Here is a 14,571-nt window from a genome sequence, read left to right as displayed (position 1 = left end):
AACGCCTCAAACAAGCGGATTGATTTGAACAAATTGGGTTTTTAAAACTACTTGTGTGTCGAAACACCTGACATTATAGAGCAGGAGACCAGAGGGGTCAACCTAGCTGGAAAGTTAACCAATTTCTATGCATGTGGCAATTATCAACGTACATATCAAATGGAAATGACAGTCTGGCGAGTTTATTTTGGTGGGTGTGGCTAGGAGGGGCATTGTACTAGGGTCAAAAATATGATCTAGATCAACCGAAAAGTTAACTCAATGAAATCTTTTGCAAATTGTTTGACATAGAGTGAAATGTAATGAATGACCATTGCCATACAATTTTACTGGTGGGTGTGCCTGCCAGACCCCATTTCAGGAGGGCCACAAATGAGCTAGATCAGTTTAAATTAACATTCTAATTGCCCGCCAGACACTGTGAAACACCCCACCCTCCAAAAATTCGACTTAACCTTATAAAACATGCTTTAAAATGTTCAGCATGATCCCTAATATTATCATAAATGACCATTGCCATTGACATTTTTAATGTTCAGTAGATCAGCTCAAAAGCTTATCTTGTAAAACATGCCTCCCTAGTATTGAACAACCACCCCAAACATACATAGATTAGCCTAAAGCTAACTTAAATAGTAGAGTAGAACGGATTTCAACGGATTTGGTAGTATTGGGAATTTTCGACCGGAAAAACAAGTAAAAATTTCCAGATCTTTAAGATATGGACATTTTAATTTGTTTATTGACATGTTTCTGGTACCAAAATATTCAGAACATATTTATTTGTAATATTATACCTTATTGCGGTTACCATTATAACAAATGTACGATTGATTGAATAAAGTTCACATATATAAATTTATATTTGCTCTGCTCTCATTTTGGCCAAAAATGCCCGGAAATTCTATTTCTTGCATTTTTTGACCTTTGAAATTGATATTTTTCAGTAGCATTTCAATATCTCGGCAAACTATGGGCTTTAAATACTGAGAATATACACATATTTATATTTACTCTAAAACATTCTGACAATTACAGGAAATGCCATTTTTTTTCTTTTGACCTTGATATGCTATATCTCGATAACTACTGACCATAGAAACAGTTATTATTGTTCAAATGTTTCAGAATATATACATTTATATTTTGTATAGGCCTATAATGAGATATTTTGTGACAAAATGGTTTGAAGTAAAGCTCGGCGTACACTATCGGCTGAGCCAACTGGCACGAATAAAACTTTGCTCACAGTGTACTGTGCGGCGGGAAATTCGTGATTGGCCATGGATGCCGTTGAGGAAAATATCTATCATGTTTAATATTTTTCACGCATTTCTTTTTCCTCACACTGTGCGGCGAACGTGAGCTAACTGCTGACAAGAAAATTCCACTGCGCATGTACAATCTAATTTATTAGTCAGTGTGTGGCGTATAATTTTGTTTGAAAGCACTCTGATTGAATACAATCATAATTTACGAAAAATTTTTAGTGAGCAAACTGTTCTTCGTGCCAGACAGTGTGCCCGGCCTTTAAGGTTATTGACCGTTAACTTTATTATCTATAGATGAATCTCCATCGAATATAGGCCTACCCTTGTAACGGTTGCAATGAATGTTATCCTTCGACTTCGATATTTCTATGCCGTTTCTCCCAAACCAGCTGTAGCCAAAATACTTTGTTATCACCCGCAACCCAAAATCATAAAAATCATCACAACAATAGGCTTTCCTGCGTTCTTCAAACAACTCTACCATACTCACAATACACAAATTCTTGCAGCCAATATACTCTCTACCTGTTCCTTTACGACACTGACAGAAAATAATCATATAATATCGCAGACGTTCAGGAGCTACAAGTACTGTATAAAATTTCAAATAAAGCCACTAATTAATACTAATAGAACACAAAAGTGGATTATGCACTTAATGTGAGATAGGCTATGCCCAGCAGTTCAGTTCAGCTCAGTTCAGCTCAGTCCAGCTCAGTCATCTGATGAGCTACACATTATAGACATCAATATGTACCTTACTAAAGCTCTGTCTACACAATCAAACTAGTTTGACAAAAAGTGTAATGTGCCCAAATATAATAGTGATATTCCCAAATATGGTAGTGATATGACATCATTTCCATATATGGGCACATCACATTTTTTTGTCACATAAAGTTTGATAGTTAATAACCGACACCTAGATATACTCACCTTTCATCATGGTAGAGCTCGTACTGATGCTTTTAAATACTCAGGGATAGTACGGTTTCCTAAAATGTTTTCAGAACTTGGTGCTACGATCAGAAATAATCTTATTGAAGAGTCGTTTTTTAAGTTTAAACACAGTTTAAAGCAACATTTTATAGATTTCTAACTTTTCATATTTTTATAAACCAAAAGTTTTGAAAATGTACATGATTTTTTTTTAGATTGTACCTACTCTGAATTTTTAACTTTTTAACTTTTATACAATCAGAATTTTTAACTTTTTAACTTTTATACAATCTTATCAGCAATTGTATTTTTAGAACACTTTTATTAACATTTTATTATAGCATATTTGTCTATGTACGTTTCTAAATTTGTTAAATCTCGGCTTTATTGTATCATCCTAGTTGACAGGGGCTGGTCAAGCACATCACAAGATGACAGTTTTATTACTTTTGCTTTTCCGCTACTCTGCTGTTATACTTATATGTCTTTTTTTGTTATGTAGAAAGATTGAAATTAAATAAATAATAAGTAATGTAGACAGAGCTTAAGACCGAAGCAATGATTCTCAACTGGAATGAAGAGATGGTTCACACCAGCTTACCCTACATCTATATCATTAACCTAAAGCAGAAAGACTTACAAACACCAAGCACTTAGTGGTATGGATAACACACAATGTCTTCAATTTTGGAAATCACGAGACATTTTGAGTGAAAATTACTACAAAACCTGCATTATGACTTCTGACTTAATTTGCACATCGATAAATGCTGTTCATAGAAACACAATTTTAAACTCTAATTATGTATACTATTTAGTAACGAAGTGACTATCAATTAGAAATATAATTAAAGATCTGTATCATTCATTCATTCATCTTTCATTAACTTTTTTTTCGGAATATCATGGTGACATAATAATTATATTCATAGCAAAAGAGAAAAAAAAAATCTTAATCTAAGAGCTCATAGAACAAAAACATATAAATATATAAAGTCAATGCAACAAGGCATTCCATTGTATGTGCATTCTTGACACATTAAGAACGTGGCGATTAATGGCCATGATCAAAGAATTACTACTTGCGTTCACACGATTCTAGTTCTAGTCTGGCGGGCACAATCTACCACTTAAAATGTCTGGCAATGGTCATTCATGATAGTTATGAGTTTATTGAACATTTTTCCCACCAGTTTTAGAGGGTTAACTTTTAAGCTGATCTAGCTCAATGTTGGCCATCCTGAAATGGAGGTCTGACAGGCACCCCAACCACTAAAATTGTCTGGAAATAGTCACTCATTACACTTTGCTCTATGGCAAACAATTTGCAAAAGATTTCATGGGGTTAACTTTTCAGCTGATCTTGATCATTTTTTACCCTTTACAATGTAAACTTTGCGCCAGACTGTCATTTGCATACATTGATAGATAGTAGATAATTGCCACATGCATAGAAATATTGGTTAACTTTCCAGCTAGGTTGACCCCTCTGGGCTACTGGTCTATTAAGTCATATTATGTTTTCAGATTACAAATTATAACTTTCCCCTTCGTACACAAATAAAGTTTTTGGAAATTTAGTTCCAGTTTACTTGAGACACAGTCCCAGACCACCAATTGTCTCCTATCCTTTAACATTAGGTCATTATAAAGTCTGATAGCTCTGATATAGCATGATGTACCAGGTCAAAGGTTATAGACGTTTTTGATTTCAGGATAAGTAAATGTTACGAACATGTCTACTTTAATATAGTTTTATGCTTAGCCATCACGTATAAACGTCACAACAATAGTACGATTTGGGGATCATCTTACTTTAAAACGTCAATGACGACAATGTTTCAACACTAAAAAAATAAAAATAACATGACATTGTAGGAAATTAATTAGGCATAGCAATAACGTCATAAAACATCATAAAAAAACGGTCAATAATAACAAACACATTAAAAAACACCATAAAATAAAACTGTTTTTTTGTGATTTCGTGTCGTTCAGCGGAAATAATATAATGAAATAAGTAATTTGTTGTAGTAATTTGTACAATTGTATTCTACGTTTGTATTCTTTCTTTAAAGGCGTTTGAGCGGTAACCAAATAGTTACATTGCCAGCCAATGCATTTGCTGATTTGACAGCATTGGAAGAACTGTGAGTATATATTAAGTTAACTTATTTTATTCATTAAAATTGCCTCAAATTAAATACCCTGAACGTCACTCTTCCCCTGGACCCCCAACTGTGGCCCTAGCACCAACCAAGTGATGATGCTTGCTTCGCTTGTTGCATATCCCCCTTGTCGGAACGATCCTGGTAACACTGCTAATTGCTACTGTACGTTTGCATTATTTTTTAACGGTTTTAGTACATAAACCAAATAGTTACATTGTCACCCAATGAAAATACAGTGAGTATATTAAGTAACCCTTTTTAAATTATTAAAACGGCTCATTTGTCCCTGGGCCACTTGACATGCAATCAGCCAAATGGTGATCGCTTTTTCATGCACATCCCCTTGTCGGGCCGGGACGATCCTGGTTCTACCGCTTTTTGTAATTTGTAATTTTTAGTTTTTGTATCTTTTTTTAAAGGAATGTGGCCATAAACCAAATGTGTTTTTTCCCATTTACCACAAAAAACATAAACATGCATAAATATTCATTACAAAAAGAAATGTAACTTTTAAGAAAATGCAAACAATCTTTTTTTGTTATCTTAACAAAAAAAAAAGATAGTTTTCTCAGAGAGTAAAATGTAATTGTAAAAAATACCTGTTTTAATTAGAGTATTGCAAAAGTAATTTATTTTTGTATTTTATTTTAAAAGGATAGGATTCTTATGTAACTTATTAAGAGTCTCAGGTAGTTCACGCTCAAGTTTAACCCTTTTACTAACTAAACCTAATGATTTTTTAGTGTTTTGTTTTGTTGGTAGAATTGGTGTTTTTAACGAGTATATTTATCGTGGACAACTGAGCATAAAATGAAATTCTTTTGAACAATCGCTGGGAGTAAGTTATGGCAAGCTTTATGCATTAGAGAAACTGTATATAGTTTTATTTAATTATAAAGGTCAAGAGTATAAAAATAATAAAAAATTGGTTTACTTGGACTTCCATAACAAGTCTGAGTGCCTTTTTTGTAATATGTATAAACAATTTAAATTAGTTTTAAAGGTATTACCCCAGGCATCACAACAATATGTAAAATAAGGCAAAACTAATGAATTATATTTAATTTAAATAAAGCTGATGTATTTAGTAAATGTTTTACTTTATAGATAATTCCAATACTTTTAGAAATGTTGGAATGAATATAGTCAATATGATACTTCCAATTTAATTTTCCATCAATAATAACTCCTAAAAACTTTATTTTATTTAGTTAATAACTAAATTTGTTGGTTCATAATTGTTTTTGCGGCTAAAAATAATATACTTTGTTTTAATATGATTCAACGTCAATTTATTTACCTTAGAACTGTGAAAAGTGAAGCAATGCATGGCTAATGGACATATTGTCCTGAATATAAAATATCAAATTTGTCTATAAATTTCAACAGACGGGTGTTAAATAATTTTTCTAAAATTTTAGAAAATTGGGGCAACAAGGAGATCGGTCGATAATTTGAGAAATTACTTTTATCCCCAGCTTTGTAGATAGGAACAATTTTTGCAATCTTAGGGGTATCTGGGAAAATACCAGTCTAAAGCGAACGATTAAAAATATGTGTCAATGTCTCAATGATTTCATATATAATGTGTTTAAAGACCCCTTCCCTGCAAATTTGGACGTTTTTTGGAAAATAATACATATATATCACTTTAAAAACATTAAACCATGTCATTCCTTGTCTTAAATGTACGTTTTATGGTAAATTATGATAAAAAGTGAGAAACAATGCACTACCTAAGTAGCTCGCGGCGATCGACCTCTCGTGGACGGTCTTAGGCCTAGCTGGTAAACATCGGTAACGTACGAACATCGTACGCTAGCTATATACCTAGCCTGACGTTGTATAGTTGCTGCATTAATTGTCTTTCTATTTTTGCCAGACTCCGTTGATACAAATTGGGGAAAACCCGGTATTTTCGCTGAAGAGTTAGGAGTCTTCCATTTGTTTTGGCCTCACGATCGATCGAAAAGTGGGCGAATTACAGGTGAACAAGGCCAACAGCCATTAAGTCGCGTGCTACAATGCATAGTGATACCGGACCGACAAAAAAACAGACCGACAGACAGACAGACAGACCGACAGACAGACGGACCGACCGACATAGTGAACTATACTGACCGAAATTACTGAACATGTTTAAAAATGTTGAAATGTTTAAAAACATTTATATTTTATTAATTTACACGTGCGTAGCCTGTCACTTTTGACGTGCTCGTATAGGCTAACGTAATTTCGAGTTGAAAAGTAAGTCAAGAAAACAGAAATCGGGCAAGAAGAGTGCGCAATAACATTTAACGCGCAGTGCGCGCGCAAAAATCTGCGCACTCATGGCAATTTTGTAAACGCTTAAAATTGCCTGAAACGTACTCTTATTTCATCGAAAATAAATTTTGAAAATTTTAAGCGCGCTTACGCATGCGTTACATGCGCTATGCACGTAATTGTATTGCCATATGATGATTTATGCCCTGAAATTTATTAGTACAAAATTTTATTTAATTGTGATTCATGGTTGTTAAGATATGATTACAAACGTGATTTCGTTAAATCGTGCGTAGACCGCGTAATTTTTTATTGCGCACCGTGAAAACATAACCACATCGATTCTTGGCCATAAGGAATATTCTGTGAAAAATTGACTTAGCTAGATTAAACTGATATCAAGATAAGGTCATAAAGCGATAAAACGCATAGTGATACCGGACCGACAGACAGACAGACAGACCGACAGACAGACCGACAGACAGACCGACCGACAGACAGACAGACCGACCGACCGACATAGTGAACTATAGAGTCGCTTCCACGCGACTAAAAACAACAATATCAATCCGCGCGCAATGCATTTTGGGATTTATAGCGGGCCGCTATAATTATTAGAATCGACTTATTTTTCACATTTTTAACCGTTTAAAGACGAAAAAAAGTTATCGCAATAGGACCATATAGTATTATTTTTACATTAAATATAGTTTGTGATCTTAAATTAGATCTAAAAAAACGTAGGGAAGGGGGCTTTAACTATTGACATAGGTACATAATCATGTCCGCTGGAATTTTTAGACTTAAATAAGTTCACTTCTGTCATTAATTCTTCTTTGGAAGTGCCGGCCTCTAAAAAATAGAATTTAGAATACGTTTTTTATTATAATCATTGGGACTATCACGACTTGGAAATTGACTTGTTATATTTTTGGCTACTTTAGCAAAAACATTATTGAAACCATTTACAGTATCAACAGGATTATCGATAAAATCTTTTGACAGATTTCAATAATTTCTTGTTTTAATCAGACCATCGATGATACTCCAAGTACCCCTAATATCATTTTGTTTTAACAATAATAAGTTATTATCATATTGTTTCTCAGCATTTCTCATAATATTTGTTAGCTTATTTTTGTATCGCTTATACCTATTTGAAGATGATGTTCGATCTTTTAAAAAAAAGTTTGTATAGATTATTCTTCTTTTTACATGCATTAATTAGGCCAGATGTGAGCCAGGGTTTTGAATTACTTTTCTGCGTCAATTTAATCTTTTGGGGAGGGAAATATTTATTGAATAGGTGTATAAAATGTTACATGAAAAACATCGTAAGCATTATTTGGATCTTCTTCAATAAATACACTGTTCCAATCAGTGTAACGCAAGTCATTTTTTAAAGCATTCACTTTAACCTCAATAAAATATCTTTTAGTAATATTTTTATGTGTAGTACTTGGCGTAACATTATAATTAATTGTTGTAAAAATTGGTAAATGATCTGTGATATGGTTAATCAAGATACCACTATTTATGACAGAATGAACATCACAAGTGAAACAATTATCTATTAGGGTTGCTGTTGTTTCTCTTATTCTTGTTGGTTTAATAATTAGAAGAAAAATTCCTAAACTAAAACTATTATCAATAAAACATTTAGTGTTCCAATTACTCTCATGTTTAAGTAAGTCTATATTCCAGTCACCACATATAAATAACCGCTTATCAGTTATTGACTTGACCAGATCTGAAAATGTGTCAGTAAATATTTTTATATCTGTACCAGGTGCACGATATATACATGATATGTAAATTGAATTAGAATTATTAATATAGACAATAACAGAAATATATTCACAGCAGTCGGGTATCACGGACATTATGGTTAAGACTTTCTCTTATAAAAAGAGCAACACCCACTCCATACTTTTCTTGTCTTGAAATACTATTAAATACATAGCCATTAATGTAAAAAGTAACCGAATTATCAGGTCGTATCCATGTTTCTTTAATTGCAATTACGTCAGGTGATGATCCCAACTCTGATAAATAATTTTTTATTTTTCTCAAAATTTGCACCCATACTACGACTATTAAAATGAATAATAGTAAACTTATTTTTAATATCACATTCTCTACTGAATGGTTCATTTGTGTAGTAATTGCACTCATAGTATTAAGAATATTATTATCAGGATCTCTATCTCCGTCAAGATTGCTAGGATTAAACACAGATGATGAAAGGGAGCCTACATTAAGGTCAATTAAAGGTTCTTCCATGAGGAAGGTTTATGTTGGCTGTCTTAATTGCAAAATGATTAATGTCTTTCTGTTTCTTTTTGCCTTCCTTGAGTTCTTCCAACTGAGATGTCATGAGGTTCAGCGACTGCTTGTTCTCTTCTAGTTCTTTCTTTGTTAACATATTTGGTACTTGTGTAATAGTTTCAACCATTAACAATAACATACTTGCTAATGATAACACCACAAATTTATAACGAACTGAATATTGGTTATTTTTTAGCAAAGAATTATGCACGGTCATTAATGTCAAATGTATTCTTAATATGCACACATTTTTTATCAATACGTTTAATAAAAAGTTTACCATTTCTGGTCCATGTGGCTTCTAGTTTCTTTTGTTTTTTTAAATCTCTGGTACGCTTGTATAACTCCGCATTTGCTCTAGTCAAAATGATCATTATGTAAATATTCTCTGCTTTGACCTTTACCTTAGGTTTCATCACTTTCTGTTTCTTTCTTCGCGAACAAAATCTAAAGGCCTAGTTAATTGCGAATTACTTTTAGTTGGTAAAATATGTACAGCTTCCAAATCACAAGTGTTAACGTCAACATTCATTTTCTCTTTAAATAACTTTAACACAGCTTCTTCGATAGACCCACGTTCTTTATCTGCGGTCTACTCCACCGACGAAACACCAAGGTCAGCCGATGCAGCTGATGCGTATGAGGAATGCACATATTGTAGTTCCGTAATTAGAACATTGTTGTATCTGCTGTACCAGTGGGAAAGCCACTTCGCGTTTTGACCGTTAAATCGTGTAAAATCGACTTACTTCCGCATTGACGATTTTGAAGCGCCACCTATCGTTGAAAACTGAAACCACGATTTTTCGTCGCCTAGCAAATAAGTGCTGTTTTATTTTAAGCTCTCATGAATATTTAAGAACCGCCCAACATTACCTATTATGGTAAAAGCATTTCCTAATAAGTATAATTGAATAACCAATCGGTTTCCTTCAAAGAAACCGAAGCTAATACAATACATTCGGCGACTGAAGTCGGGACTCGTGAAATTTATAAATGTGGTACGATTTGACTACTGTTTTGTTGTCCATTTTCTGAATAGTCGGAGGTGCATCCCAACAAATTAAAAAAATTATAATCAATTGTTTTATCAAGAATAATATTAGTTTAATCGAGTATGATATATTTCTATCCTGTTCAAAATGTGTTGGTGTATTCTCAGGCCTCGAAAGGTAGGTACATTTTCTAGCTGTGAGCGTGGTTTCGGCAACGCGAGACACGTGTGTCAGTATAGGCGATAGCGAGACGTGTGTTGTACACTGTGTTGATGCTGATCCGATAGTCGTTAAGTTGTACTGGTTACGAGTATCATTGGTCCTGGCCGGCCTAGCCTGGTGATCTGATCCCTCCCAAAAAATACTTTTTTTCAATCAGTATTAATTTTATTTTTCATTTATTATTTGATTTATTAGGCTCAATAGATGCCTAGCTAGGCTACTAGTAGGCCTAGATTATATAAATAATAATACAGTAGTAAATACTGTAATATTAATTAATAAAATACAGCTTCCATTTGCCTTACTTTTATGTCATATAATATTATAATTATATATACAACCAGACATTAAAATTTTTTTTAAATAATATTTATTATTTTTTCTGACACTTTCAGGAAGCGTTGATGATGCAGAGTTCTTTGTCTTTGTGACTTCAAACTGAGAGTGAAGTGGATAAAAAGATGACACCGGTACCTACCGACATTGTCATATACCCAAACTATAATTTAATTATTTAAAACAAAATGTTGAATTACAAATATGTATGTTGCAGAGGATTTAGATGAATTACAATACAAATATTTATGTTGAATGCAAACCTACTACACTATACTCTGTAAATTATGTTATTGTCATGTGGTAGACCTTAAAAATTGAATATTTATTGTATGTTAGGCCTATTTTATATTTTATTAATACTGTATTAATAATAATACTATTAATTTATATTAATTATTATACAGTATTAGTTTGTACATGTTTTTACCCAAAAAAAATGAATAAATAATTTGTTATTCAATCTAATTGCTTGTTTGTTCATCAATAACAAAACAATTGTAAGCAAGTATATAACAGTTCTTGTTAGCCGCTTATTTCAGGTCATATTATTAATATTAGCTAGGCCCGACGCACCCGATCACAACGTCACTAAGTGACTTTCCGCCCCTGGAACAATCGCTCGCTAATAGGGCTAGGCCTCGGACTCGTATAAAAGCTATTATAATAGTTATGATAAATATTCCTCAACTAAAATGTATACTGTGATAAATAAACAAGTAAATAATATACGTTGTATTGGAATGTATTTATTTATATGAATTCTTAAACATCGCGTATATCGTTCGCTATAAATAAATTCATAAACACGATGACGATGTGTTTACAAAATGGCGGTTTCGCTAGTTTTCGATGGAACAAATAGTGGTACCTTTAGTTTGAATAGTCGGAGCTGCATCCCAACCACCGAATTTTGTATCTTAATATCGTATTCTGTAGATTATTAATTTTTCTAACAGGGATTTTAAATTCAGGACTGTTCAATTTTTCTAAATATTTTATTTTAACGATTTTCTAGGGTACAATTTCGGAAAAAAGACATTGGTTGATTTTGCCGTTAAATTACAGATTATCGTTTTGTTCAAATACATTTAATTTTACATGACAATATATTAAAACCATTTATGAATTTATTTCACTAACAATATTTTTCCGATAATCAGCTAAATTTACAAATATTGTGTTTTTCCAACACCCTAAAATTTAGCAATTTTGAACTAAATTAGAAAATTAGGGCGCCCTCTCCGAGTCGAAATTTGACACGATTTGTCGACTGGCTGTCCCACTGGTACGGTATTGTTCTAATTCGTTCACTCTATTTTCCAGTAATTAAATTTTGCTTACTTTTTTTTTCCATTGTCGGCCTCCAATACTCCAATCCGTTTAATGAAAGATTCACTAATCTCCTTCTGTTTCTTTTGGCCTTCTTTGAGTTCATTTAGCTGCGATGTCAAGCGATTGCTTGATCTCTTCTAGTTTTTTCTTCGTTACCATGATTGCTTGGGTCTAAAACACGTCTACCCACGCCGCATAGCGCCCTGGTATAGGTACATTGCAGCGGTGGCGGAAGCAACGCGTTCTAGCGTCATTTGAAGAGTCGAGTTGGTGAACATCAGTCCAAAATACGCAGAATTTTTTCCAAAATACATCAACTTGAGGGCGCTATACTAATCCAAAATACGTGAGACTTTCCAAAATACGTAAACTTAAAGGGCGCTATAAATTATTATATATAATATAAAATATACAAGCAAAATCAACAGAGAACAAGACAACATTTAGATATTACGGACATTAGACAAGACCTTGTGACGGAAACAAGCAAGTGAATAAACAAAAATATCTACAGATCCATCAACTTTACATAGTAAGTGGTATAACTTAGGAGGCAAACGATTAACAAAACCATTTTTAGTAATATTTACCCTCATTCTTGATATAGAAAATAAAGGATGGATTACAATTGATATTGTGGAACAGAAATAGGAAAGAACACTTCAAAATTACCATGAATAATTGAGTTCACTTTGTAGTCTACAAGACTGGGCAAGAGAAATAGAGTTGAAAATAACACTTCAGAATTCAAGATTCAACCTAACTAAAGATTTGTATAAAATAACTAATGCCTTTTTATCATTAATATGTCTGCAATGTCTCCAAAGAAAACCAAGAAGTCTATTGCATTTAGAGACTATAAAATCAATATATTTACAAAAGGTTAACGAACTATCTAAAAAATACCAAGGTCTTTGTGAACAGACACTCTTTCAAGTAAGATATTATTAGATAAATCATGAACTAGAAAGACACTCCGAGAGTACATACCTCCGCCTACTGTAAAATTCTCCTACATAAGATTTCTCCGGTTAAAAAGAAATATATATATATTTGTGTGTGTCTTAATGCTGTTTCTGATTTAGGCTAATTTAAATACAAGCATGTGAATGCGAGTGTGGTGTAATGGTTATGTAACAAGCCTTTCAACAACAATAGCTTCAGTTGACTAACAATAGAACAGCAACGCGAAAATCAAACGAGTGAATTTGAAAAGAAATAGGTTTTTTTAAACTACTCCCATCAAAAAACGTGCACATTAAATAAATTATGTTTTAAAATTACAAATCAGCAATTATAACTCTTTTTGAGTAATCCTGCTAACAAACAAATGAAAGCACTCAGAAACTGAGTGAAGTACTTGGCAAAATATATCCACTGACTCGGAGCATGTTGAAAGATACATTTGTTTGCTTTAGGTATTAGCTTTACATTGTTAAAATCCTGCTGGGGTTAATAATTTGTTTAAATAATTTTTTGATACAAACAACTCCGGTATTGCAACAATGACCTTTCTAAAATCAAGATTGACCAGAATAATGGTCGAGGAGTGTCTTGAAGCTGTGCCGATTTGCGGCGCCTCTGCCTTAACCCATGTAGTAAGCTTAACCGCGTGACCAGTCGACTAATATTTTGGTCCATATCAAAGAATATGTCCATGTTAAAAAAAGACAGAATGCGTGCTATTTAATATATCGTACGGAAGATAAGCTTTTGAGACATGACCAATATATCAGTTTTCCTGAAAATCAATAGACATGTTCTGTAAGTAATATACCTATGTACAGAATGAAATAAGAAAGGACATACGCCGGTACTAACAAAATTAATTATCAACTAACAATAGTTTAATTTGAATAACAATAGAACAGCAACGCCAAAACCAAACGGGTGAATTTGAAAAGAAATAGGTTTTTTAAAACTACTCGAATGAAAAAGCCGGTACATTCAACCAATTTTTGTTTTAAAATTACAAATCAAAAATTATAATCCTTGCCTCTTGTCCAAAAATGAGGTTTTTTGGACTAGTAGTTCTCGAGAAAATGTAATTTCAGTTTACGTGTTACTTTAAGACTGCTCACCTGCTTTTGAAAATTGTCTCCTATCTTTTAAAACTAGCCGGTCTGAAAATAATATCATTTTTGTTATTTGTGAAGTTATTAATAAATCAATGTTGTTGATTTTCCATAGGCATGGTCTGAAAGTATATACCTATCTAAACCCACAAATTCAGAAGGATAACTTGAAAACTGTAGGCGCTATCGTGCTAACAAACAAACATACATACAAACATACAAACAAACAAACAAAGTAAATACTATACTTGGCAAAATTCTTTTTGCCAAGTAACAAACAGACAAACAGACAAACACACGCGATCGATTACATATACCTCCTTGGCGGAGGTAAATAATACCACCAAACTTACGAGTTAGGATGACTATAGCGAGGCATTTAATAAAAAGGCAAATTGCCTTAAAATGTAAATGTGACATTTACAATTTCATATTCAATGGTGATATTTATGATCAAATAGACGGTGTGTCAATGGGATCCTCACTTGTACCTGTTTTAGCCAATTTATGTATGGGTCATCATGAACAAACATGGTTAAAGAACTTCTCACAAGCTTCGGTCATGTTTTTTTTGTTTTTTTTCAATACAAAAGATGATGCAAATACTTTCTTTGACTATATTAACGATCAGCAC

The sequence above is a fragment of the Antedon mediterranea genome, chromosome 10 (assembly GCF_964355755.1).
Source record: "Antedon mediterranea chromosome 10, ecAntMedi1.1, whole genome shotgun sequence".
NCBI classification, from domain to species: Eukaryota; Metazoa; Echinodermata; class Crinoidea; order Comatulida; family Antedonidae; genus Antedon; species Antedon mediterranea.
The sequence above is the reverse complement of the archived record's forward strand: the minus strand, read 5'-3'. Positions refer to the sequence as shown.